Raw genomic sequence first — 23,743 nt, 5'->3', positions numbered from 1 at the left:
ATTTTGTGTGAACTTACTGTTTCCAAAATAAATATTATTTTCATTTTCTAGGGGGAAAAAGAGCATTATTATGTTGCTGTACTTCATTACTTCATAAATCATGTCAACATAACCAGGTTTTTTTTTTTTTTTTTTTCTAGTGACAGAGTCTCAGAGCTCACAGCAACCTCCAGTTCTTGGGCTTAGATTATTCTCTTGCCTCAGCCTCCCAAGTAGCTGGGACCACATCTGCCTACCACAATACCCGGGTATATTTTTTGTTGTTGCAGTTTGGCCAGAGCCGGGTTTGAACCCACCACCCTCGGTATATGGGGCCAGTACCCTTCTCACTGAGCCACAGGCACTACCCATAACCAGGTATTATAATCACTTCTAAAATACTACTATGGGCTTGGCACCTGTAGCTCAGTGGTTAGAGTGCCAGCCACATACACTGAGGCTGTCGGGTTTGAGCCCTGCCCAGGCCTGCTAAACAACGATTACTGCAACAAAAAAATAGCCAAGCGTTGTGGTGGGTGCCAGTGGTCCCAGCTACTCAGGAGGCTGAGGCAAGGGGAATTGCTTAAGCCCAAGAGTTTGAGTTTGCTGTGAGCTGTGACACCCTGGCACTCTACCGAGGGTGACATAATGAGACTCTGTCTCAAACAATAATAAATAAATAAAATAAAAAGAAATTCACCTACATTTCACAATTGCCAATTTGCTACTATTAAGCAGGACAAATTAAGAGATAACAGGCCTTTGTTTTTAGCTAGTTATTATTACAAATATTGTTATTTTCATAAAGTGCTTTTTTTTTTTTTTTTTTTTTTGTAGAGACAGAGTCTCACTTGGCCTCACACAGCTCACAGCAACCTCCAACTCCTGGGCTTAAGTGATTCTCTTGCCTCAGCCTCCCAAGTAGCTGGGACCACAGGCGCCCGCCACAACGCCCGGCTATTTTTTGGTTGCAGTTTGGCCGGGGCCGGGTTTGAACCTGCCACCCTCGGTATACGGGGCCGGCGCCTTACGGACTGAGCCACAGGCACCGCCCCATAAAGTGCTTTTTGTTTGAAGGATAAATTTAGCAATTACTATTTATTATTTATTTATTTATTTTATTTTTTTTTTGCAGTTTCTGCCCGGGGCTGGGTTTGAACACACCACCTCCGGCATATGGGGCCGGCACCCCAGCGCTTTGAGCCACAGGCACCACCCTATTATTTATTTATTTATTTATTTATTTTTGGACGGGAAGTAGGATTTATTATTGGTAGGCACAATTGATAGGTAACACAGTGTTAAGACCTCACGAGTGCAGGGCCTGCCACTTGTCCAGGGGGCCATGCTTGGGGATGTATTTGACCCCACAGCCATCTGGGATGAGTAGCTTCTCAGCTACCATGTCTTCAAATTCATCTGAGTTAAACTTGGTAAAACCCCATTTCTTGGAGATGTGAATCTTCTGATGGCCAGGGAACTTGAACTTGGCCCTGCGAAGGGCCTCAATGACATCCTCTTTGTTCTATAGTTTGGTGCGGATGGACATGATGACTTGGCCTTGTGAACCCTGGTGAAAGTACCCTGGGGCTTTCCAAAGGCACCACACATACCTGTCTTGAGCCTAGATTGGGGACAGCACAAGGTTTAACACATGAACATGTATAGGAAAGGAATGTCTCCATGGTCCCTTAGAGCAACCTATACAAGCAACAGGCTGCATACACTACTGAGGAGGCTGCTGTTTGCAGCCACTGCAAGCAATTACTATTTAGAAGTTATTTTGTTGTATGGAAATAAATTTAATAACTAGAGGAAACTTAGAATCTAGTTTAAGCCTCTTTTTATAGACCTGAGGAAACTAAATTTGCCAGAATCACACAGTGGGTTAAGTATGTGTTGAGAAGGAATATGTAGGGCTGAATGTTTACAGAAGAACTGTCTTCTAGATTATACATTTAGTGTTGTTGTTTTTTTTGTAGAGACAGTCTCACTTTATCACCCTCAGTAGAGTGCCTTAGTGTCACAGCTCACAGCAACCTCAAACCCCTGGGCTTAAGCTATTCTCTTGCCTCAGCCTCTCGAGTAGCTGGGACTGCAGGCACCTGCCAGAACAGCCGGCTATTTTTGTTGCAATTTGGTCAGGGCCGGGTTTGAACCCTCCACCTCTGATATATGGGGCTGGTACTCTACTCCTTGAGCCACAGGCACCGCCCCACATTCAGTGTTCTTTAAGATGATTCATGTACCTCACATACAAAAAAACTTCATCCACTTTACTCTGTTTGGGATTTTATTTCTACCTGCACACTATACATCAGAATAAGATCTTGAGGGAATGTTGCTATTATTCCGAGTTGAACTACCTTTTTTTCCCTTCACACTCAAGGCTTCTTATCTCTTAATTTTAACCTGTAGGAAGATTTTCCCTCTGATGGTATAGAAATTTGAAATTGTTGTGAATCCATTGAAAGGCATTGTCATTCTGTAGTCTCTGCAATTACTATCACTATAGTTTAACTTCTGGCATGAAACATTCTAACAAAGACTAATTCATATGACTAATTTGAGAAAGTTGCTGCCTTCATGGTTGAGCTGAATAAGAGAAGTATCCTGAAGAGAACACAGAACCATTTAGCACTTTTGTTTGTTTTTGTTTTGTTTTTTAAGACAGAGTCTTGCTCTGTCACCATGGGTAGAATGCCATGGCTTCACAACTCATAGCAACCCCAAACTCCTGGGCTCAAGTGTCCCTCCTGCCTCAGCCTCCTGAGTAGCTGGGACTTCAGAGGTCTGCCACAACCCCTGGCTAGTTTTTCTATTTTTAGTAGAGACAGGGTCTCGCTCTTGTTCAGGCTGGTCCCGAACTCCTGAGCTCAAGCAATCTACCTACTTCAACCTCCCTGAGTGCTGGGATTATAGGCGTGAGCCCCAGATCAGGCCTGCAGCTGTTTTGATAGAATAACACAGAAGTTATGTGTTGCTACTGTGATAATTTGTACTCTGTGTGCCTGGAAAAAAAAAATCTTGAGATAATTAAAACATTCAACAATAGAATTCAGAATGTTGTAACCATTTTCCATCTTAGAGGCAAGGTAAAAAAGGAACAATTGGAGGACTATGGCTTTTTTATATCAAGATAAATTAAGTTTCTGCACTTTTTGTGGTTCAGGATCAAATTAACACAGAGAGACCAAATAATTTTAATTTGGTTAAAGAGAGATCTCTTAATAGAAAAGAAATATTTCTGGCTCTGTTTCTATTTTGCAAATCTATTTTTTTCCTCAAGTTCTACCTTGCAACAAATTTGGGGGAAAGAGCATTGTACTATGAATCAAGACTTGAATTGGTCATTAATCACAGTGTGATTCTGAGAAATTTGATTTCTCTATGTCTTAGTATTTTTAAATATACAATGAAGGTTTATTTCAGATCAGTGATTCTTGATTATAACAGAATCCTTAGTAGCTAAGGATGACTCATGATTATTTTGAAAAATCAAGGCTGGGCCTGGTGGCTCACGCCTGTAATCCCAGCGCTCTGGGAGACCGAGGTGGGTGGATTGTTAGAGCTCACAAGTTCAAGACCAGCCTGAGCAAGTGCAAGATCCTGTCTCTAAAAAAAAATAATAACAACTGGCCTTGCAGCAGGTACCTGTAGTCATAGATAATTGGGAGGCTGAGGCAAGACGATCGATTTAGCCCAAGAGTTTGAGGTTGCTGTGACCTATGATGCCTCAGCACTCTACCGGGGGTAAGACTCTGTCTCAAAAGAAATCTTATTCAACATTGTAATTTTACTTTTGCAAAGCAAAAAAAAAAAATGTTATCTGTAGTTGTCACCCTATAATCACTGAAAATAAAAGTTCTTCAGCAGTAAACATATGAAGAGAGAGACTATCTTCCATACATCAGTTGTTTTTTTTTTTTTGAGACAGAGTCTCACTTTGTCACACTTAGTAGAGTGCCATGGTGTCATAGCTCACAGCAACTTCAAACTCTTGGGCTCAAGAGATTTTCTTGCCTCAGCCTCCCAAGAAGATGGGACTACAGGCACCCACCACAATGCCTGGCTATGTTTTTAGAGGTGATCTCTCTCTGGCTAAGGCTGGTCTCGAACCTGTGAGCTCAGGCAATCCACCCACCTCAGCCTCCTAGAGTGCTTAGATTATGGACGTAAGCTACTCGCCCGGCAATAGGATTCTTTTTTATTTTATTTTTTTGTAGTTTTTGGCCAAGGCCGGGTTTGAACCCACCACCTCTGGTATATGGGGCTGGCGCCCTGCTCCTTGAGCCACAGGCACCACCCAGCAATAGGATATTTTTTAATTGAAATTAGACATGGAGAGAAAAAAAGCCCAAGAAACATTAATCTACCTTACTGTTAAAGTTATCTCAGTTTCAGGTGGTGCCTGTGGCTCAGTGAGTAGGGCACCAGCCCCATATACCAAGGGTGGCGGGTTCAAACCCAGCCCCAGCTGAACTGCAACCAAAAAATAGCCGAGCGTTGTGGCGGGCGCCTGTAGTCCCAGCTGCTGGGGAGGCTGAGGCAGGAGAATTGCTGAAGCCCAAGAGCTGGAGGTTGCTGTGAGTCCTGTGACATCATGGCACTCTACTGAAGGCAGTAAAGTGAGACGCTGTCTCTACAAAAAAAAAAAAAAAAAGTTATCTCAGTTCCTTAATTCTAAGAAAACCACAGAAATAACTTCCAACGTACTACATCAACACAAAATTCATACTAATGTTACTTTTCTATAGAATTATAAATTTTATAAAGCTTGGTTCCTTTTTCGATTTCTTTTTTTTTTCTAATTTTTTTTTTTTTTTTGTAGAGACAGAGTCTCACTTTATGGCCCTCGGTAGAGTGCCGTGGCCTCACACAACTCACAGCAACCTCCAACTCCTGGGCTTAAGCGATTCTCCTGCCTCAGCCTCCCGAGCAGCTGGGACTACAGGCGCCCGCCACAACGCCCGGCTATTTTTTGGTTGCAGTTTGGCCGGGGCCGGGTTTGAACCCGCCACCCTCGGCATATGGGGCTGGCGCCTTACCGAATGAGCCACAGGCGCCACCCTAATTTTTTTTTTTTAATTTCAGCTTCCTTATTCATTCTTCTTTGTTTGAAGTACTTTTTTTGTTGTTCATTTTCTTCTTCCTCTGGCGATGTTTTGGATGTTCGTAGAGATGGGGTCTTACTCTGGCTCACTGCTGTTAATACTGGTCTCGAACCTCTGAGCTCAGGCAATACACCAGCCTCGGCCTCCCACAGCACTGGGACTACAGGCGTGAGCCACCACGCCCGGCCTCCTTTTTTGATTTCTAAATGATTTACGAAGAAGAAATAAATGGTAGGGCCAGTGCAATGGCTCATGCCTATAATCCTAGCATTCTGGGAGGCCGAGGCAGGTAGATTGCTTGATCTCAAACCAGTCTGAGCAAGAGTGAGACCCGGTCTCTAAAAACAGCCCAGTGCTGTGGCAAGTGCCTGTAGTCCCAGGTACTTGAGAGGCTGAGGCACGAGGATCCTTTTAGCTTAAGAGTCTGAAGTTTCTATGAGCTATGACACCATGGCACTCAATCCCGGGGCAACTGAAAAAAAAGCAAATGGTGTTATCTTTCTTCCAATGAGGCAAAAAGGAGCTTACAAATGTAGTTCAAGATGTATCAAATGATATGAAAGAGTGCCCAGCCAGAAGATGAGCTACACTATATTAGGAGAGAAAATAAAAAGTAAAGTTTATATTGTACGTGTCATGTAATAATTTAAAAGTTCTCTTTATAAATTGACAAAAATATCTGAAAATGATGAGGAAAAAAGCCAATACAATTTCTATTTCTGAGAATTTGTTTTTTCTTCTATAGTTATTACTACTTTTCATCAGAATTTCCTGACAGAGTTTTTTTAGGGCCCTAAAACTGATAAATTATTTTTAATATCCCATGATGCTTAAATAATATATATGTACTAAATAGAAATATATATATTTCTGTTTAATACAAAGCTAATTGTTTATCCTACCCAGCCATCTGTCATCCAGGATACCACATTACATTTAGTACTAACATCTCCTTAGCCTTCTCTGCTCTGATAATTTCTCAGATTTTCCTTGTTTTTGAACAGGCTTTTTTGTTTGTTTTATTTTGTTTTTTGAGACAGAGCTTTACTCTGTTGCCCAGGCTAGAGTGCCATGGCTCCAACCTAGCTCATAGCAACATCAAACTTCTGGGTTGAAGTGATCCTCCTCCCTCAGGCTCCAGAGTAGCTGGGGCTATAGGTGTGTGCCATGATACCCAGCTAATTTTTCTTTTCTTTTCTTTTCTTTTTTTTTTGAGACAGACTCTTACTTGTTGTCCTCCATAAGTGCCAGTGGCGTCACAGCTCACAGCAACCTCAAACTCTTGGGCTCAAGTGATTCTCTTGTCTCAGCCTCCCAAGTAGCTGGGACGACAGGTGCCCGCCACAACACTCAACTATTTTTTTAGAGACGGGTGTCTCAGCCTTGCTCAGTCTGGTCTGGAACCTGTGAGCTCAGGCAATCCACCCACCTCAGCCTCTCAGAGTTCTAGGATTACAGGCATGAGCCACCGCGCCTGGCCCTCTGTTTGTTTGTTTTTTTTTTTTTAGACAGAGTCTCACTTTGTCACCCTGGGTAGAATGCCATGGCATCATCATAGCTCACAGCAACCTCAAACTCTTAGGCTTAAGAGATCCTCCTGTAGTTGAGACTACAGGCACCTACCATGATGCCCAGCTAGTTTTATTCTATTTTCAGTAGAGACAAGAGTCCTGACTAGTTATTTCAATGGGTCCAAACTGGCACCATTAATATAATTATCCATGTATTTAACAAGTGTCACCACATTTTAGTGAGAAAGAACTTATTCCATTTCCCAGGAACCTTGAAATATTAGAGAGTAGTAGATGATAACCAAAGTCCTGAGGAATCCCTGGCACTGCTCATTGCCCCTCCCAGAAAATGCTGGTGAAAGAGGAGATAGGGGTAGCAAATGAACTGAAGGTCTGTTTACCAGTTATCCCTGCTTTTTATGGACTAGCTCACTCTCTAGACTGGAGAGTTCTTTACTTCAAGGTGAGTCCACATCATAAGGGGTGTGTTTCAGGTTTCTCACTTTAAGGGACTCCTGGAGGGTCCCTTGCGGTGGCTCACGCTTGTAATCCTAGCCCTCTGGGAGGCCGAGGTGGGTGGATTACCTGAGTGTACAGGTTCAAGATCAGTCTGATCAGAGCAAGACCCCCATCTCTAAAAATAGCCAGGCATTGGCTGGTGCCTGTGGCTCAAAGGAATAGGGTGCCGGCCCCATATACCTGAGGTAGCGGGTTCAAACCTGGCCCCGTCCAAAAGCTGCAAAAAAAAAAAAAGCCAGGCATTGTGGCGGGCGCCTGTAGCCTCAGCTACTCAGGAGGCTGAGGCAAGAAAATCATTTGAGCCCAAGAGTCTGAGGTTGCTATGAGCTATGACACCATAGCACTTTACCAAGGGTGACAAAGTGAGAGATGCTATCTCAAAAAAGGGGGGGGGGCTCCTGGAAAACTGTAATATAAATGATATTGTTATGATTCCAATTATGTTGCTTATGTAATCAATTAAAGCAGAAGCTGGGTATGGTGGCACTCACCTGTAGTCTTAGCTACTCAGGAGGCTGAAATAGAAAAATCCTTTAGGGGAAGGGGGAGAGGAGGGAGAGGGGAGGTGGGCAGAGGGAGGGTGATTGGTGGGATAACACCTGCAGTGCATCTTACAAGGGTACATGTGAAACTTAGTAAATGTAGAATATAGGGGCGGCGCCTATGGTTCAAGGAGTAGGGCGCCGGTCCCATATGCCGGAGGTGGTAGGTTCAAACCCAGCCCCGGCCAAAAAAAAAAAAAAAAGTAAATGTAGAATATAAATGTCTTAGTTATAACAATAACTAAGAAAATGCCAGGAAGGCTATGTTAACCAGTGTGATGAAAATGTGTCAAACGGTCTATAAAACCAGTGTATGGTGCCCCATGATCGCATTAATGTACACAGCTATGATGTAATAATAAAAAATAACAATTATAAAAAAATAAAATGAAAAAAAAGAAAAAGAAAAATCCTTTGAATCTACGAGTTCAAGACCAGCTTGAGAAACACAGTGAGAACCCTGTCTCAAAAATGAATGAATGAGTAAAAATATAAACCAGAGTTATTTTTTTCCTCATTAGAAACTACTTTTCATCTCTTTTTTTCTTTTTTTTTGAGACAGACTTTTACTACGTCGCCCTCAGTAGAGTGCTGTAGCATCACTAATCACAGCAACCTCAAAGTCTTGGGCTTAAGTGATTCTCTTGCCTCAGCCTCCCAAGTAGCTGGGACTACAGGTGCCTGCCACAATGCCTGGCTATGTCTTTTTGGTTGCAGTTGTCATTGTTGTTTAGCAGGCCTTGGCTGGGCTCAAACCCTCCAGCTTCAGTGTATGTAGCTGGTGCCCTACTCACTGAGCTATGGGCACCAAGCCTACTTTTCACATCTTAGAAATCTTTAAATTTAGCAAAGTATTGCATATAACAAACAGTCTGAATAGCTAGGAAGGCTTTCTAAAAATCCTAAGCTACTGATTCTTGCTTCAAAGAATATTGTGATAGAAACTTTTGCAACGTTAATAAATATCCCTAATTTCCAGATAAAGGCAAAAATCAGAGTGCCTTCTACCTTCTTACTTCTTTCTATTCCTGGCCATAGTACCTACTCTCTAGTTACACTAGTTCAGCATTATTCCATGAAAATATTTTACTTTTTTTTTTTTGAGACAGACATCATAGCTCACAGCAACCTCCAACTCCTGGGCTCAAGCGATTCTCCTGCTTCCGCCTCCCAAGTAGCTGGGACTACAGGTGCCTGCCACAATGCCCAGTTATTTTTTAGTTGCAGCCATCATTGTTGTTTGGCGGGCCCTGGGCTGGATTTGGACCTGCCAGCTCAGGTGTATGTGGCTGGCGCCTTAGCCCCTTGAGCCACAGGCACCAAGCCTATTTTACATTTTTCTTTATAAGCCTGAACTGCCATTTCCTCATTCTCTCATCAAAGTTCTACATACTCATCGCTTAAACTCAGATGTTATCTCAGCTTTGAAAAATCCCTCAGTCACCCCATATAAAATGAATTACCCAGGCGGTGCCTGTGGATCAGTGGGTAGGGTGCCAGCCCCATATACTTGAGGGTGGTGGGTTTGAACCCGACCCCAGCCAAACTGTAACAAAAAATAGCCGGGCATTGTGGTGGGCACCTGTAGTCCCAAAATCTTTGTAGTCCCAGCTATTTGGGAGGCTGAGGCAGGAGAATCCCCTAAGCCCAGGAGTTGGAGGTTGCTGTGAGCTATGATGTCGCAGAACCTTACTGAGAGCAATAAAGTGAGACTTTGTCCCCCCCCCCAAAAAAAAAGAATTACCCGTAACATTTGTACTTGTTTCCCTTTTTAGCTGATGGTTAGAGATGTGTCTAATTCATCTGAGTGTCTCTAGGGTCTATTGTAGAATGGGCATTCAATAATGTTTATTCACCAATTGACAAAGGAATGAACAAATATATTGACAGAAAGCTGGTTCAGATGCTGCTTCATGGACATCATAACTTGCCCCTAGGCAAATATTTGAAGTATTTAGAGTAGAAGACATACAGCAGTGAGAGTCAAGGTACCTAGATTCTCTAGTCCTAGCCTAGCCACCATATACATAGCCTTCAAAAAATCACTTCACCTTTCTGTTTACCATTAGATCAACCAGTGTGTCACAGCTGAGAAAAATTTTAAAGATCATTAATTAAATTATTTTTGAAAGAAGTTCAAAGCACAGTAAGTATATTCTTTTCCTTACTCTTCTTTTTTTTTTTTTTTTTACTTTTTTCATTTTTTTGAGACAGAGTCTTACTATGTTGCCCTTGGTCAAGTGCTGTTGTGTCATAGCTCACAGCAACCTCAGACTCTTGGGCTCAAGCGATTCTCTTGCCTCAGCCTCCCAAGTAGCTGGGACTACAGGCACCCACCACAACATCACACTATTTTTTAGAGACCGGGATACTCTCTGGCTCAGGGTGGTCTTGAACCTGTGAGCTCAGGCAATCCACCCACCTTGGCCTCCCAGAGTGCTGGGATTACAGTGTGAGCCACCATGCCACACTGGCCTTTCTTACCCTTTTTTTGATCAACATACTTCAAATGTGCCACAGAAATTTAACTATAGATTCAAGGGTGCTGTGAGATTTAAAAAAAAAGGTTGAAAAACGCTGTACTAGATCAATTATTCTCAGCCTAGAATGTGGGATCAACCTCAAGTATTTGGGGTCAGAAAAATCTCTGTAGTCCTCTGATAAAATGATTACTAATCCTATGAAATTCTATATACATATAAGCTTTATGAGAAACTTATGGCTCAGTCACAAATTTTAGGTATTTTTATCCACTGTCATATATTTTATCCCTTCCATTTATTTATTCTATGACATTTATTATAGTCATACTTAAAAATATACCCCAGAAACATAGCAGCACACACTTTAATATTCCTATCTTTCCCAGGCATTGACGGCTTAAAGAAATCTGGTTAGTTCAGTCTAAAATGTTGGCACTTAACTAAAAAAACCAGCAGTTTATTCTGAGGACATCTCTTATCGATGCAAAAAAAAAGTAAAATAGCAGCATTCAAAATGAACACTACATTTTATCTTTATAGTTTATAATGAGAAAAGTATACAATGTTTAATAAAATAACAGTCTAAACCCTCTAGGACCTAAAAGACAAGAAAAGACATGTTGAATTTTTCCTTGGCAGACTCCCCCAGGCTAAATTAGTCATTTGTTAGGCATTCCTATAGTACTTTGTACAGACCTTTTTAATCTGTTTATCACACTTAATAGTATGTAATTAAACTTCTGGTTTTCCTACTACACTGTTAAGTACCTTTACAAAGGTATTTATCCTCAGATCTTTAGCACCTTGCTTCAGATCTTGCTCAGAACAAATACCTAATCAATATTTGTTTGATGAACAAATAAGAAAGGTGGAATGTGAATTGAGCCTTGACTGCTGAGGGTTTCAGTAGGCAGAGAAGCAATAAAGAGCTTCACTCCGGGGAGTGACATGATCAGAACTGGATTTGGAAGATTACTCTGATTTAATTTTATTTTATTAGAGACCTTGATTATTTTGAAGAAATAGTTTGCAGGACCTGGCTCAAACCAGGTTGCAAGATCCAACTGCTGAATTTTTAGGAATATTAAAAGCCAGTTATGGGCGGCGCCTGTGGCTCAGTGAGTAGGGTGCCGGCCCCATATGCCGAGGGTGGTGGGTTCAAACCCAGCCCGGCCAAACTGCAACAAAAAAGAAAAAAAAAGCCAGTTGTTAAAACACTGTTACTCTCAAAAATTAGATTATATGAAGCCATAATCAAATCAATTATATTAAAAAAATAAAGGTAAATACTCAAAACTCATCACTTCCAAATTTTTTTTTTACATTTTATTATCTACATTCTTGAGTTTTTATGCCTATTGTATCTATATGGTGAAAATGCTAATAGGATATGCTACTGTGCCTCTCTTCCCCCAACTTCACTTTCAGTGATATAATGTTGGTAGCTTGAAAGCAGCCATGATGGAAATATTTACACTATAGAAAGGGGCAGGCTCAGCACCTGTAGGTCAGCAGCTAGGGTGCCGGCCACATACACGAGGGCTGGTGGATTCAAACCTGGCCTGGGCCTGCCAAACAACCATGACAACTACAACAAAAAAATAGCCAGGCATTGCAGCAAGCACCTGTAGTCCCAGCTACTTGGTAGTCTGAGGCAAGAGAATAGCTTAAGCCCAAGAGTTTGAGGTTATTATGAGCTGTGAAGCCACAGCACTCTACTGAGGGAGACATAGTAAGACTGTCTCAAAAAAAAAAAAAAAAGAAAGAAAGAAAGAAAAAAGAAAGGGGCAAATGCTACAAGTCAAGGTTTTTCTTTTTTCTCCCTTCAAAGAGTTGGTTGTTATACATTTACAAGCACACCATTGTTTACAAGAAGACAAACTTGACAAAAGGAGCCTCGATTCACACCTTAATCCTAGCACTCTGGGAGGCTGAGCCCAGTAGATTGCTTGAGCTCAGGAAGAAGTTCAAGACCAGCCTGAGCAAGAGTGAGACCAAGTCTCTAACAAAGATAGAAAATAAAAAATAGCTGGGTGACGTGATTGTTGCTTGTAGTTCCAATTGCTTGGGAGGCACAAGCAGAAGGACTGCTTGAACCTAGGAATTTGAGGTTGCTGTAAGCTAGGCTGACTTCTTGGCACTCTAACCTGGGGCAACAAAGTGAGATTGTGTCTCAAAAATAATAATAATAATGATTAAATAAACAAAAACAAATCTGACAAAAGAGCAATGAAAAGCTTGAAAACTAGAGTCGAGAAAATTTGCAGACAAAAAAAAGAGATGAGAAATGTGCGAGAAAAGATGAGAGGATTAGAATTATTTGGAGATTACCAATATACAAGTGATAGGAATTTGAGAAAGTAAGAACAGAGAATACAGGATGGCACCTGTGGCTCAAGGAGTAGGGCACCAGCCCGGTATATCAGGGTATCAGGGTGGCAGGTTCAAGCCTGACCCCAGCCAAAATTGCAACCCCCCCCCAAAAAAAAAAAAACCCAGAGAATACAGAAGGGGAAGGGTGGGATGGGATACACGTGTGTGTGTTTGGAGGTGGAAGATCTAAATAGTAATTCCAGGGAAAAAAGCAATGCAAAAAGTTTTCCATGATTCTATGGAAAGCAAGCCTTTGATTTGAGAGCATTATATTCACTATTTTCCAAGTATGTACATAACATTTTTCCAAAATGTTCTACAGTGGCTGGTTGCAGTGGCTCTGGTCTGTAATCCTAGCACTCTGGGAAACAAGCCAGACGATGTCTTGAGGCCAGGAGCTCAAGGCCAGCCTGAGATTTAGTCTGGTGTGATGTCATGCACCTGTATGTAGTCCCAGCTACCCTAGAGAGAGAGGCAAGAGGATCCCTTGAGCCTGGGAGTTTGAAGCTGCAGTGAGCCATACCTCTGTACTCTAGCCCAAAGACAAAGCAAGACTATGTCTAAAATAAATAAATAAATAGATTTAAAAATAAACATAAATAAATAAATAAACAAACTTTGTGAACTGAGGGCAAGCGTTTCTAAATTAAAAGGACACTATCTAGCACAATGAATGAAAAGATGCACGTGAAAACATATTGTGCAAATTCAAAACATCAAAGATAGAAGATCCTTAGAGCTTCGTGCAATAGTAATACAAGTAAGGTCATACAGAAAGATTTACAGTCATGTACTTGTGTAAGTACAAATTTCATCACACTTCTCAGCAACACCGTGCAAGTGAGAAGACCCTTCACAGTTTTAAGGAAAAATGGATTCCAACCTAGAATTAAATACCCTCACAAATCGTCACATTAATCAAGTGAAAGGAGATCAAATCAAATAAAGATATTTTTACTCAGGAAGGCTGAGGCAGGAGGATCGCTTGAGGCCAGGAGTTTGGGGCTGCGATGGGCTCCAGTGGTGCCCGTGCATAGCCACTGGCACTGCGGCCTGGGTAACATAGCAAGAACCCTTCTGGGTGGGGGCGGGGGGGAAGGTATTTTCAGGCATAAAAGACTCAAAAAAAATTCACCTTCTTTACACTCTTTTTCAGAAAGCTACTGGACACGTGTTCTACCAAAACGAAGAAGAAAAACAAATGTGGAATCCAGGACACAGGGGACTCACACAAAGTAAATTTCCCAGTGAAGGGAAATCCTAGAAAAGCAGCCATGCAGTTGATCTAGTGAGCAACATAAAGATTGGGATGGGAGGGACATTTCCAAGAAAAACAAAATAGATATATTACTTGATGAATTCAAATGAATAGCGATTTATAGTTCTGGCAGAGCATTTGAGAAAAAAACTAATGATGTGTACATAGAAAGCTTAACAAACAAAAAATTGAGACAATGATTAACCCTTGGGAAAAGAAACCTGATAAGAAAGAAAATATAATCACACTATGATATGCAGACTATTTATGAAAAGCATTTTCCAACTCATTAATAGATACGTTGGGAACACTGATTGAACTCTCAGTTGTGATAACAGTTTGGGGATGTTGGGGAACAGGCAGGCAGAGCTGGTGAGGGGCCACGCTTAGCGGGAAACAGACCCCGTCATAAAGATAAAGGGAATTTCCCTCAGAAACGACTCCAGTCTCAGACCTCCTCAGACTGATGACATAAAAAGGGGCAGGAGGGAAGAGCGGCTGGGGTGGCCCTGCAGCCAGAGCCACGGTCGGGGGGTGGGGCGAGACAGGGTCGGGACTGGCCGCGTCCGGCCGTCCTCCTCTCCCCAGGGTTGTGTCTTCCACCCCTTTTGGAGGAAGGGCAGGGGTGCTACCCTCAATCCCAAGTCCCAGGAGGGGCCCTAGGGCCGTGCTGCACAAGGGGGGAACCCGAAGCCCTGGGGCCCTCCCCTTCCACGCCAAGAAAGTCAGGGGCCAGCAGTGACCTTGGGGCTGCCTCCCGCCGGGAATCCGTGGCGGGGGAGGCCGACTCCTTGCCTGGGGATAGTAGAAAGCTATGGAGTTGCCGGAGCCGTAGGCGCCGCGCTGCCACAGCGAGGGCAGCCCAGGCTGGACAAGGAGCCCAGCGCCCTCTCCGCGGGTGCTGCTACCGCGCTGTCGAGGGCGCTCGGGAACCTCCGAAGGGCCACGGCTTCGGGACAGGCGGCACCGCTTCCATTCTCCAGCGCCCCGGCCGCTGGGCGAGACCAGGATGGCCCGACGCTGCCGACCCGGTCTCGCCCGCGACCCTCGCCCTTAGATTCCGACCCGGCCCGCAGCCCTCGGGGGCCCTGGGCTGAGGACCCGGAGCCGCGGGTGGCAGGTGGCAGGCGACTGACCGCTCGGCCCGTCAGGCCACTACCGGGGCGCAGCCGTGCGCGGGCTCAGGCCTGTTCTGTACCTACAGGGAGAGCCCCACAGAGTTCTCAGTGCCCGGGAGGGTGACCCCGGGAATGAAATACCAAGGAACGCAGCGAGTTAATGGTAGAGTGACGTTTTATTACCTCCATGGTTAAGACTGTGCAACTCACCAGTTGTGTTGTTATTTAGAAATATGGCGGTAAACAAGCAGGAAGAGCTGGAAAAATTCCACGTGATTGTATACGAAAGTTACAATTTGAGACCGGGGACGGATGGGGTAGGGGCATGCTATTTTCTTTACAAGTCCTAGGTTACAATTTGGTTTTTAAAATTAGTTAATTAAGGCTCAGGCCTGTAATCCTAGCCCCTTTGAGCTCAGGAGTCCGAAACCAGCCTGAGAAAGAGTGGCCCGGTATAGAAAAACTAGCCAGGCTAGTAGCAGGTTCCTGCACTCCCAGCTACTCTGGAGGCTGAGGGAGGAGGATTGCTTGAGTCCTGGAGTTTGAGGTTGCTGTGAGCTTAGCTGAGGCCACTGCACTCTAGCCTGGGCAACAGAGTAAGACTCTGTCTCACCAAACAAACAAAAAAGAAACAACTCGTTCATTAAAATTGTCTTAAAGGAAAAACTGTGACCTTTAGTTATCTCAAAGCCTAGACTTTCCATATTCTCTCCACCAGGCTACACTGTATGATGTTGGTCAAGTCATTTCATCCTTTGGCACCTGGGTTTGCTGTCAGTAACACCCACCCATAGAGTTGTTGTAAGGATCAGTGACAAGGTAGGCAAAGTGCTTTGTCAGGGCCTGTGATGGGTACAAACTAGTTCTCCAATGCACGTTATGAATGAAGTTATTTTACATGAATAAAGGGGTTTGTAGCCAAAAGCGGCCTCTTGCCCACAATACCTGTGTGCTGAAGGGCTGGAGTGGATGTGATCCAATTTGAATGTGGGTTTTTGAGCAGACCAAGGCTGTAAAGGATAGCAATAATAGAGCTGCTTGTGTGAACAAGTTGAGGTCTTTTTAAATGTTAATTTGTACCTGGACAGCTCCCAGGTTGTGGAGGCTTGGGTGAGAGAGATGAGGAGAAAAGAGGGCAGAATTTGCAAAATAGAATATGCTATATTTATTATGGGTATCTTATTAGCAAACAAGTAAGTTTGGGAAACTATTCACCTTAGAGAAAGTGTTTCTCACATGGAAAAATGGATTAAAAATCCCTTAAGGCAAAATCTTCTCTGGTGTTTAAAAACAACAATTTATGAAATAAAAGCTGAGGTATTTCAGGCACTTGGGAAGTGTCAATCCGAAGTTTAAGGTGAAAGAATTGTACATCTTAACATCCCAACTAACCCTGAGGAGATGATGAAGCTGGAATTGAAACTAGAGTTTGATTCTAAGGCTCTTCTTTATTTATTTCTTTTTGTCTCTATGAAAATAGGAATTACAAAAATGATATGCTTTTGTTATACTATTACTTAATCATATAGCAAGATATAAAGTCCCTGCTCTACTTCCCCGTCGTAACCAATGCATAGCTTGGTGGGCAGTCCTGTAAGCTTTCTTTTTTGCTCAAACACACACACATACCCACATTTCAAATGGATGAGACAGGCTGGGTGCAGTGGCTCACACCTGTAATCCTAGCGTTCTGAAAGGCCAAGGCAGGTGGATTGCTTGAGCTCACAGGTTCCAGACCAGCCTGAGCAAAAATTAAGACCCATCTCTACTAAAAAATAGAAAAACTGAGGCAAGAGGATCACTTGAGCCCAACAGCTGGAGGTTTCTGTGAGCTATGATGCCATAGCACTCTACCTAGGGCAACAGCTTGAGACTCTGTCTCAAAAAAAAAAATAAATAAAATAAATAAAATGGATGAGACAGTATATTATTCAGTAATTTGCCCTTTTAAAATTTAGCAATGTATAATAGGCCTATTTCCATCTTGTTTTATATGTGTATAGATAAACACACACATGGATACATACAGTCCTCATTCTTTTTTTTTTGTTTTGGGACAGTCCTATGTCCCCATTGGTAGAGTGTTGTCACAGCTCACAGCAACCTCAAACTCTTGGGCTTAAGTGATTCTTTTGCCTCAGCCTCTCAAGTAGCTGGGACTACAGGCGTCCACCACAATGCCTGGGTTGGGTTTAACTGGCCTGGGTTGGGTTTGAACCCGCCAGCCTTGGTGCATGTGGCTGGCGCCATAACCACTATGCTATGGGTGCTGAGCCTCCTCATTCTCTTTAATAGTGGCATGGAGTTGGGCTTGGTGGCTCATGCCTAGCACTTTGAGAGGCACAGGTGGGTAGATTAATTGAGTTCAGGAGTTTGAGACTAGCCTGAGTAAGAGTGAGTCTCCGTCTCTACTAAAAATAGAAAAACAAGCCAGGCTTAGTGGTGCATGCCTGCAGTCCTGGCTGCTCTGGAGGCTGAGACAAGAGGATTGCTCAAGCCCAAGAGTTTGAGGTTGCTGTAATCTACGATGCCATGGCTCTCTACCCCAGGTGACAAAGTGAGATTCAGTCTAAAAAAAAAAAAATGCATGGCAGACCATCATATGGATTACTATAATTTATTAAACCACTTTCCTGATAGACAATTTAGGATCTTTCCAATTTTTGGCTCATGGTTTTTTTTTTTGGGTTTTGTTTTTGAGACAAAGTCTCACCCTGTTGCCCCAGGCTAGAGCGCCCTGGCTTAGCAACCTCAAACTCCTGAGCTCAAGCAATCCTCCTGCCTCAGCCTCCTGTGTAGCTGGGACTACAGGCACCTGCCACAATGCCTGGCTGTTTCTAATTTCAGTAGGGATGAGGTTTTGCTCTTGCTCAGGCTGGTCTCCAACTTCTGTGCTCAAGGGATCTTCCAGCCTCAGCCTCTCAGTGCTAGGATTACAGGCTTGAGCCACCACACCTGGCCCAATGTCTTGTTCTTATAAACAATGTTTCAACGATCATCCTTATGTATGTTTGTGCACTTTTGTTAGCATTTCCGTAGGATGGGTTTATAGATGTTGGAATTGCTGGGCCATAAAACATGCATGTCTAAAATATCAGTAGATATTGCCAAACTGTACTCAAGCTGGTGGTCTTTTTTTTTTTTTTTTTTAGTAGAGACAGAGTCTCACTTTATGGCCCTCAGTAGAGTGCCGTGGCCTCACACAGCTCACAGCAACCTCCAACTCCTGGGCTTAAGCGATTCTCTTGCCTCAGCCTCCGGAGTAGCTGGTACTACAGGTGCCCACCACAACACCTGGCTATTTTTTTGTTGCAGTTTGGCCGGGGCCAGATTTGAACCCGCCACCCTCAGTATATGGGGCCAGTGCCTCACCGACTGAGCCACAGGCACCGCCCCAAGCTGGTGGTCTTAACCATTTTGCCCCATTGCCTCTCAAGCAAAGTAGCAAGTACATTTTAAAATAGCTGGCTTCCTCTGGGGTATTGGCAGCTATGTTGGATCCATAGGGTGGGCTACTAATGGAGAGGGAAAAAGAAAGATTGTGATCAAGTCTTTGAAGCAGAAAGCCCTTTCCCTTAGGTACTTTGTGTTTACCCAAGCCAGTGGTTATTAACTAAAACTTAGGAGAACTTTGGGTTTGTGGTTCTCTTGTGGTTCACAAATCCTCGCTATTTAAAAGATTAAAGTATTTGAATTTCTAAGAGTATATGACTTTTGTAATAATGTAAATAAACAATTGTTCAAAGCGAGGGACTAATCTGTTGCTGTACATACAGAGTATCGAATTTGTTTAAAAGCAAGGTACATTCCACTTTAAGTAGATTTTTAGCTTACCCATAGTAGTGACATCAGTGGAGAACCAGATGGCTCCAAAGAGAACATTCCTCCCTTGTACTTCCTAATAAATGTCCAAAGGTCCAAGAGTCAATCCCCTTAGGCTTTGAAAAAGATTTTAAACACATCATTTGGCAGAAAATATGAAAACGAAAGGCTGGGGCAGTGGCTCACAACTGTAATCCTACCTAGTATTTTGGAAGACCAATGCAGGAAGATTGCTTGAGGCCAGGAGTTCAAGACCAGCTTAATCAAGAGTGAGACCTCCTATCTCTACAAAAAAAAATTAAAAAATTATTGAGGCATGCTGGCACATGCCTGCAGTCTCAGATACTTGGGAGGCTGACGCAGGAAGATCACTTGAGCCCAGGAGTTTGAGGTTGCCACGGCACTCTGCCTCCCGTGACAGAGGGAGGCCCTGACTTCAGGAAAGAAAGAAAAAAAAAAAAAAAGAGAAAGAAAAGAAAATACCCTCACTCTTTCACACGTGACAGCAACTATATAAACCAAGAATGGGGGAAGAACGGCAGTGGGAGGCCAAGGCAGGAGGACTCCTTGAGGCCAAGAGTTCAAGATCAGCCCAAGCAAGAGTCAGACCTCTGTCTCTACAAAAAAAAAAAAAGAAAATTTAACCAGGGGTGGTGGTGCACACCTGTAATTACAGCTACTTAGGGGACTGAGGCAGGAGGATTGCTTGAGCACAAGAGATTGAGGTTTCAGTGAGCCAAGATGATACCACTGCACTCTAGCCCAGGTGACAGAGTGAGACCCTGTCTCAAAACAAACAACAACAGCAACAAAAAGAATGATATTTTAGGGTGGCGCCTGGGGCTCAAAGCAGTAGGGCACTGGCCCCATATGCTGGAGGTAGCGGGTTCAAACCCAGCCTCTGCCAAAAAAAAAAGAATGATATTTTAGTTAGGTTTTGAGGATTGTAAAGAACAGGTCACCTCGATCAATTTCCCAGTATTGTAAATTGACACAGAGGATAAGAAGAGGCACGGTGCTTCCAGAGAATTGGATTAAAAACAGATCAAATGGGACCTCCTAGCAATTCGTGGATCCTCCCTCCTGGTTGTGCTTATTAATGAGATTCGTAATTCCCCATTTTCTCTTGAACTCTGTGTTCCTTTCTCCTGTGCTTTATTCTGCATATCTTTTTTTGGGGGGTGGGACAGAGTCTGTCACCCTGTGTAGAGTGCTGTGGTGTCATACCTCACAGCAACCTCAAACTCTTGGGCTTGAGCAGTCCCCTTGCCTCAGCTGGGACTATAGGCACATGCCGCTATGTCCAGCACATGCCTAGTTTTTGTATTTTTTTTTCATTTTTTTTTTTTTTTTTGCAGTTTTCTGCCGGGGCCGGGTTTGAACCCACCACCTCTGGTATATGGGACTGGCGCCCTACTCCTTTGAGCCACAGGTGCCACCCAGTTTTTGTATTTTTATTAGAGACTGGGTCTTGCTCTTGCTCAAGCTAGTCTCAAACTCCTGAGCTCAAGTGATCCACTCACCTGGGCCTCTCAGTGTGCAGGGATTATAGGCACGAGTCACTGTGTCCAGCCAACGTGAATATCTTTTCTATACTTTATTGTTTCAACTTACTCATAGATTCTGCTTCCTTACAACTTTTCCTTGTCAAACTCCTCAAGCTCCTATCTGTAACTCATGGATTCTCTTTGGTTTTTAGTCATATGTCCCTATCATGTACTTTTTTTTTTTAGCCGGGGCTGGGTTTGAACCCGCCACCTCCGGCATATGGGGCCAGTGCCCTACTCCTTTGAGCCACAGGCACCACCCCATGTACTTCTTTGTCTCTTTCTTTCTTTCTTTCTTTCTTTCTTTCTTTCTTTCTTTCTTTCTTTCTCTCTCTCTCTCTTTTTTTTTTTTAGAAACAGAGTCTCACTTTGTTGCCCTCAGTTGAGTGCTGTAGCATCACAGCTCACAGCAACCTCAAACTCTTGGACTTAAGCGATTCTTTTGCCTCAGCCACCCAAGTAGCTGGAACTACAGGCACCCGCCACAACATCCGGCTATTTTTTTGTTGTAGTTGTCATTTTTGTTTGGCAGGCTGGAGCTGGGTTCGAACCTGCCAGCCCTGGTGTAAGTGGCTGGCGCCCTAACCTCTGAGCTACTGGCACCAAGCCAACATGGGATTTTGGCCAGCCAATGAATTGGTTGCCCCTGAGCCAGCCAATGAATTGGTTGCCCCTGAGCTTACCTGTGGTCCAATTAGTAATAGCAAAATTTCCAGGGTCAGGTGGTAAGAAAAAAGTAGCCATATGTAGATCTGCTTCCTTTAGGGAACGTTTTGGCATATTAGACACTTATGATAGGTGGTGTGCTTAATGTACAGAAATTTCTTTTCAGAGAATGTTTATTGTATACCTACCTAATGTTTTTCACTGTTAGATTTGGGGAATTCAAAGATAAATAAAATATTAGTTCTGTCGTTCATGGACGTCACAGTATCACAAAAGTAACATGGATTGAAGAAATGTTACAATACAAACTAAGTAGTATTGTATAACTATACGGATATTCATTCATTTATTCAACAAATATGTAAGGAGCACTTACCTAGTACCAGCTCTAGAGGTTGAGCAGCAAACAGTATCAGCTCCATGGAGTTTGTGTTTTAGTGTAGGTGTGAAGAAAGATAAATAATAAGCATGATTATAACATGTTAGATGGTGATCAGTTATATCGAGAAATAAAAAGAATGTAGAATAAGAATTGTGGGTAGGGGGCGGCACCTGTGGCTCAAGGAGTAGGGTGCTGGCCCCATATACTGGAAGTGGCAGATTCAAACCTGGCCCTGGTCAAAAACTGCAAAAAAAAAAAAAAATTGTGGGTAGGGGCTACAATTTGAAATAAAAAAATCTTCTTTGAAAGAGTGATGAGAGTGACACTGGAGAATGATCTAAAGGAGATGAGGGAATGAGCCATGAATTTATCTGGGAAAGAGAACGCTAGGCAGAGAACAGCTAATGCACAGGCTGTGCATTGCCATGTTGAAGGGATACCAAAGAAGCTAGAGTATCTTGAGAGGAAGGAGCTATGGACATGAGTGGGGAATAAGGAAAGGGAGGAAGGGGGTTATCAGATCACATGGCAACCTGTATATGCAAATGAAAAGATTTCAGTTTTTGCTCTGAGTCAAGAAACTATTGCAGGGCTTTACATGGGGGGAATGGAGTGTCTGACTTATATTTTAACAAAGTAACTGGTTGCTACATTAAGAATAGGCTCAAAGGGGCCAGAGTAAAAGCAGGGAGGCTAGTTGAAGGCTACTGTAATAATTCAGGTGGGAGACAATGGTGGCATGGACATGATAGCAATAGCTGTGATGAGAAGTCGTCATATTTTGGCTTTTTTTTTTTTTTTTTTTGAGACAGAGCCTCAGCTGTCGCCCTGGGTAGAGTGCCGTGGCATCATAGCTCACAGCAACCTCCAGCTCCTGGGCTTAAGCGATTCTCTTGCCTCGGCCTCCCAAGTAGCTGGGACTATAGGCACCTGCCATAATGCCCGGCTATTTTTTGGTTGTAGTTCTCATTGTTGTTTGGCAGGCCCAGGCTGGATTCGAATCTGCCAGCTCTGGTATATGTGGCTGGCGCCTTAGCTGCTGAGCTACAGACGCCGAGCCATTTTATTTTTTTTTTTTGTAGACCAGAGAGGATCACTGATGAATTAGATGTAGAGTCAGGGACAACTCCAAGGCTTTTGGCCTGAGAAACTAGAAGAACAGAGTCGCCTTTAATTGAGATGGGGAAGATTATGACAAAAGCAGACTTCAGGGGAAAGCATCAGGAGCTTGTTTTTAGATAGAGTGATTTTGGAACAGCTGTAAGAGCTCCAAGTGGAAAAGATAAATAGGCAGTTGGATATTTCTAGTTCAGGAGACAGTTATGGATTGGTGCCATCTATTTGGAAGTTATATAGGTGAGTGCTGTCCAATATGGCAGCCAATACCAATACCAAATACATGGGGAATTTAAAGTTAAATTCATTAAGTGAAATAAAAAATTCAGTTCCTTAGTTGCTCTAGCCACATTTCAAATACTCAACAGCCACATATAACTAGTGGCTACCATATTGGACGGTGCAGATACAGAACACTTCCACTATCACAAAACGTTCTATTGAACAGCACTGATTTGGATAACATTTGAAATTATGGGGTAGATAAGATCACCTATACAATTAGTAAGAGCGGATAAAAAGAGATTCAAAGACTGAGTTCTTTATATTTATATACTTAAATATACAAATTGGTGGTGGTGGTGGAGAGTTAAGGGCAAGATTCTTTTTAATTTATTTTTTCAATTTTTAAATGTTTTACGAACTAAGCTTGCCAAGTGGACATGGGGCAACTGACATTTCAGGCAAAGGGAACAGTGCATTAATGAAGGTATAAAAATGGTATGGTTGGGGAATTGGAAGAAAGCTGGCATTTCTGGAGCAAAGCCATATTATTTTAGTATAGTTAAGGGAGAAAAAAAAAACGACATACAACTCCAAACCTCTTCTTTGCTTCAACAATTTGGGACTAAGCATGTGGTGCCGAAGCTAATCAGTCCAGGTCTAATTGGAAGGCAGAATGAGAAGAGGCAATAGAATTTTCCTTGTCACTTGTAAATTGTGAATGGGAACAGATGTAAGAATTAAGTGTAGATAAATGGATAGTACCCTCTAACAGGTTTCGTCAATGATAAAAATCACATGTGATAGTCATTTCTAATTTTTGGAAGTCTTGTTCAAAATTCTATTGGTATTGAGGCAAACTAAAAAAAAAAAAAAATGATGTAGCTAATCAGCTATGGCTTTGATGAAATGTATTCACACACAAACAATTGCCAGGCCCCATCCTGGAAGCCAATCATTTCACAACATGTTTTTTCAAGATGTCAGTCTGTTTTAATAGTAGGTTGTTATATCCACACTACTATATTCTTAGTTTTCTTTTTGTATTTTCTTTTTCGAATTTGCAAAAAAGCAGTAACTTAAGCCACAGG

The 23,743-nt window shown here is 42.8% G+C and overlaps 1 pseudogene; it reads right to left on the bottom strand.

Moving 5' to 3' along the window:
- Positions 1 to 1,652: 1,652 nt before the first annotated feature.
- Positions 1,653 to 1,771, bottom strand: LOC128571414 (uncharacterized; annotated as a pseudogene).
- Between the last annotated feature and the right edge of the window lie 21,972 nt (positions 1,772 to 23,743).

The sequence above is a fragment of the Nycticebus coucang genome, chromosome 18, assembly GCF_027406575.1.
Source record: "Nycticebus coucang isolate mNycCou1 chromosome 18, mNycCou1.pri, whole genome shotgun sequence".
Classification (NCBI taxonomy): domain Eukaryota; kingdom Metazoa; phylum Chordata; class Mammalia; order Primates; family Lorisidae; genus Nycticebus; species Nycticebus coucang.
This window is presented reverse-complemented; position numbering and strand designations above follow the sequence as displayed.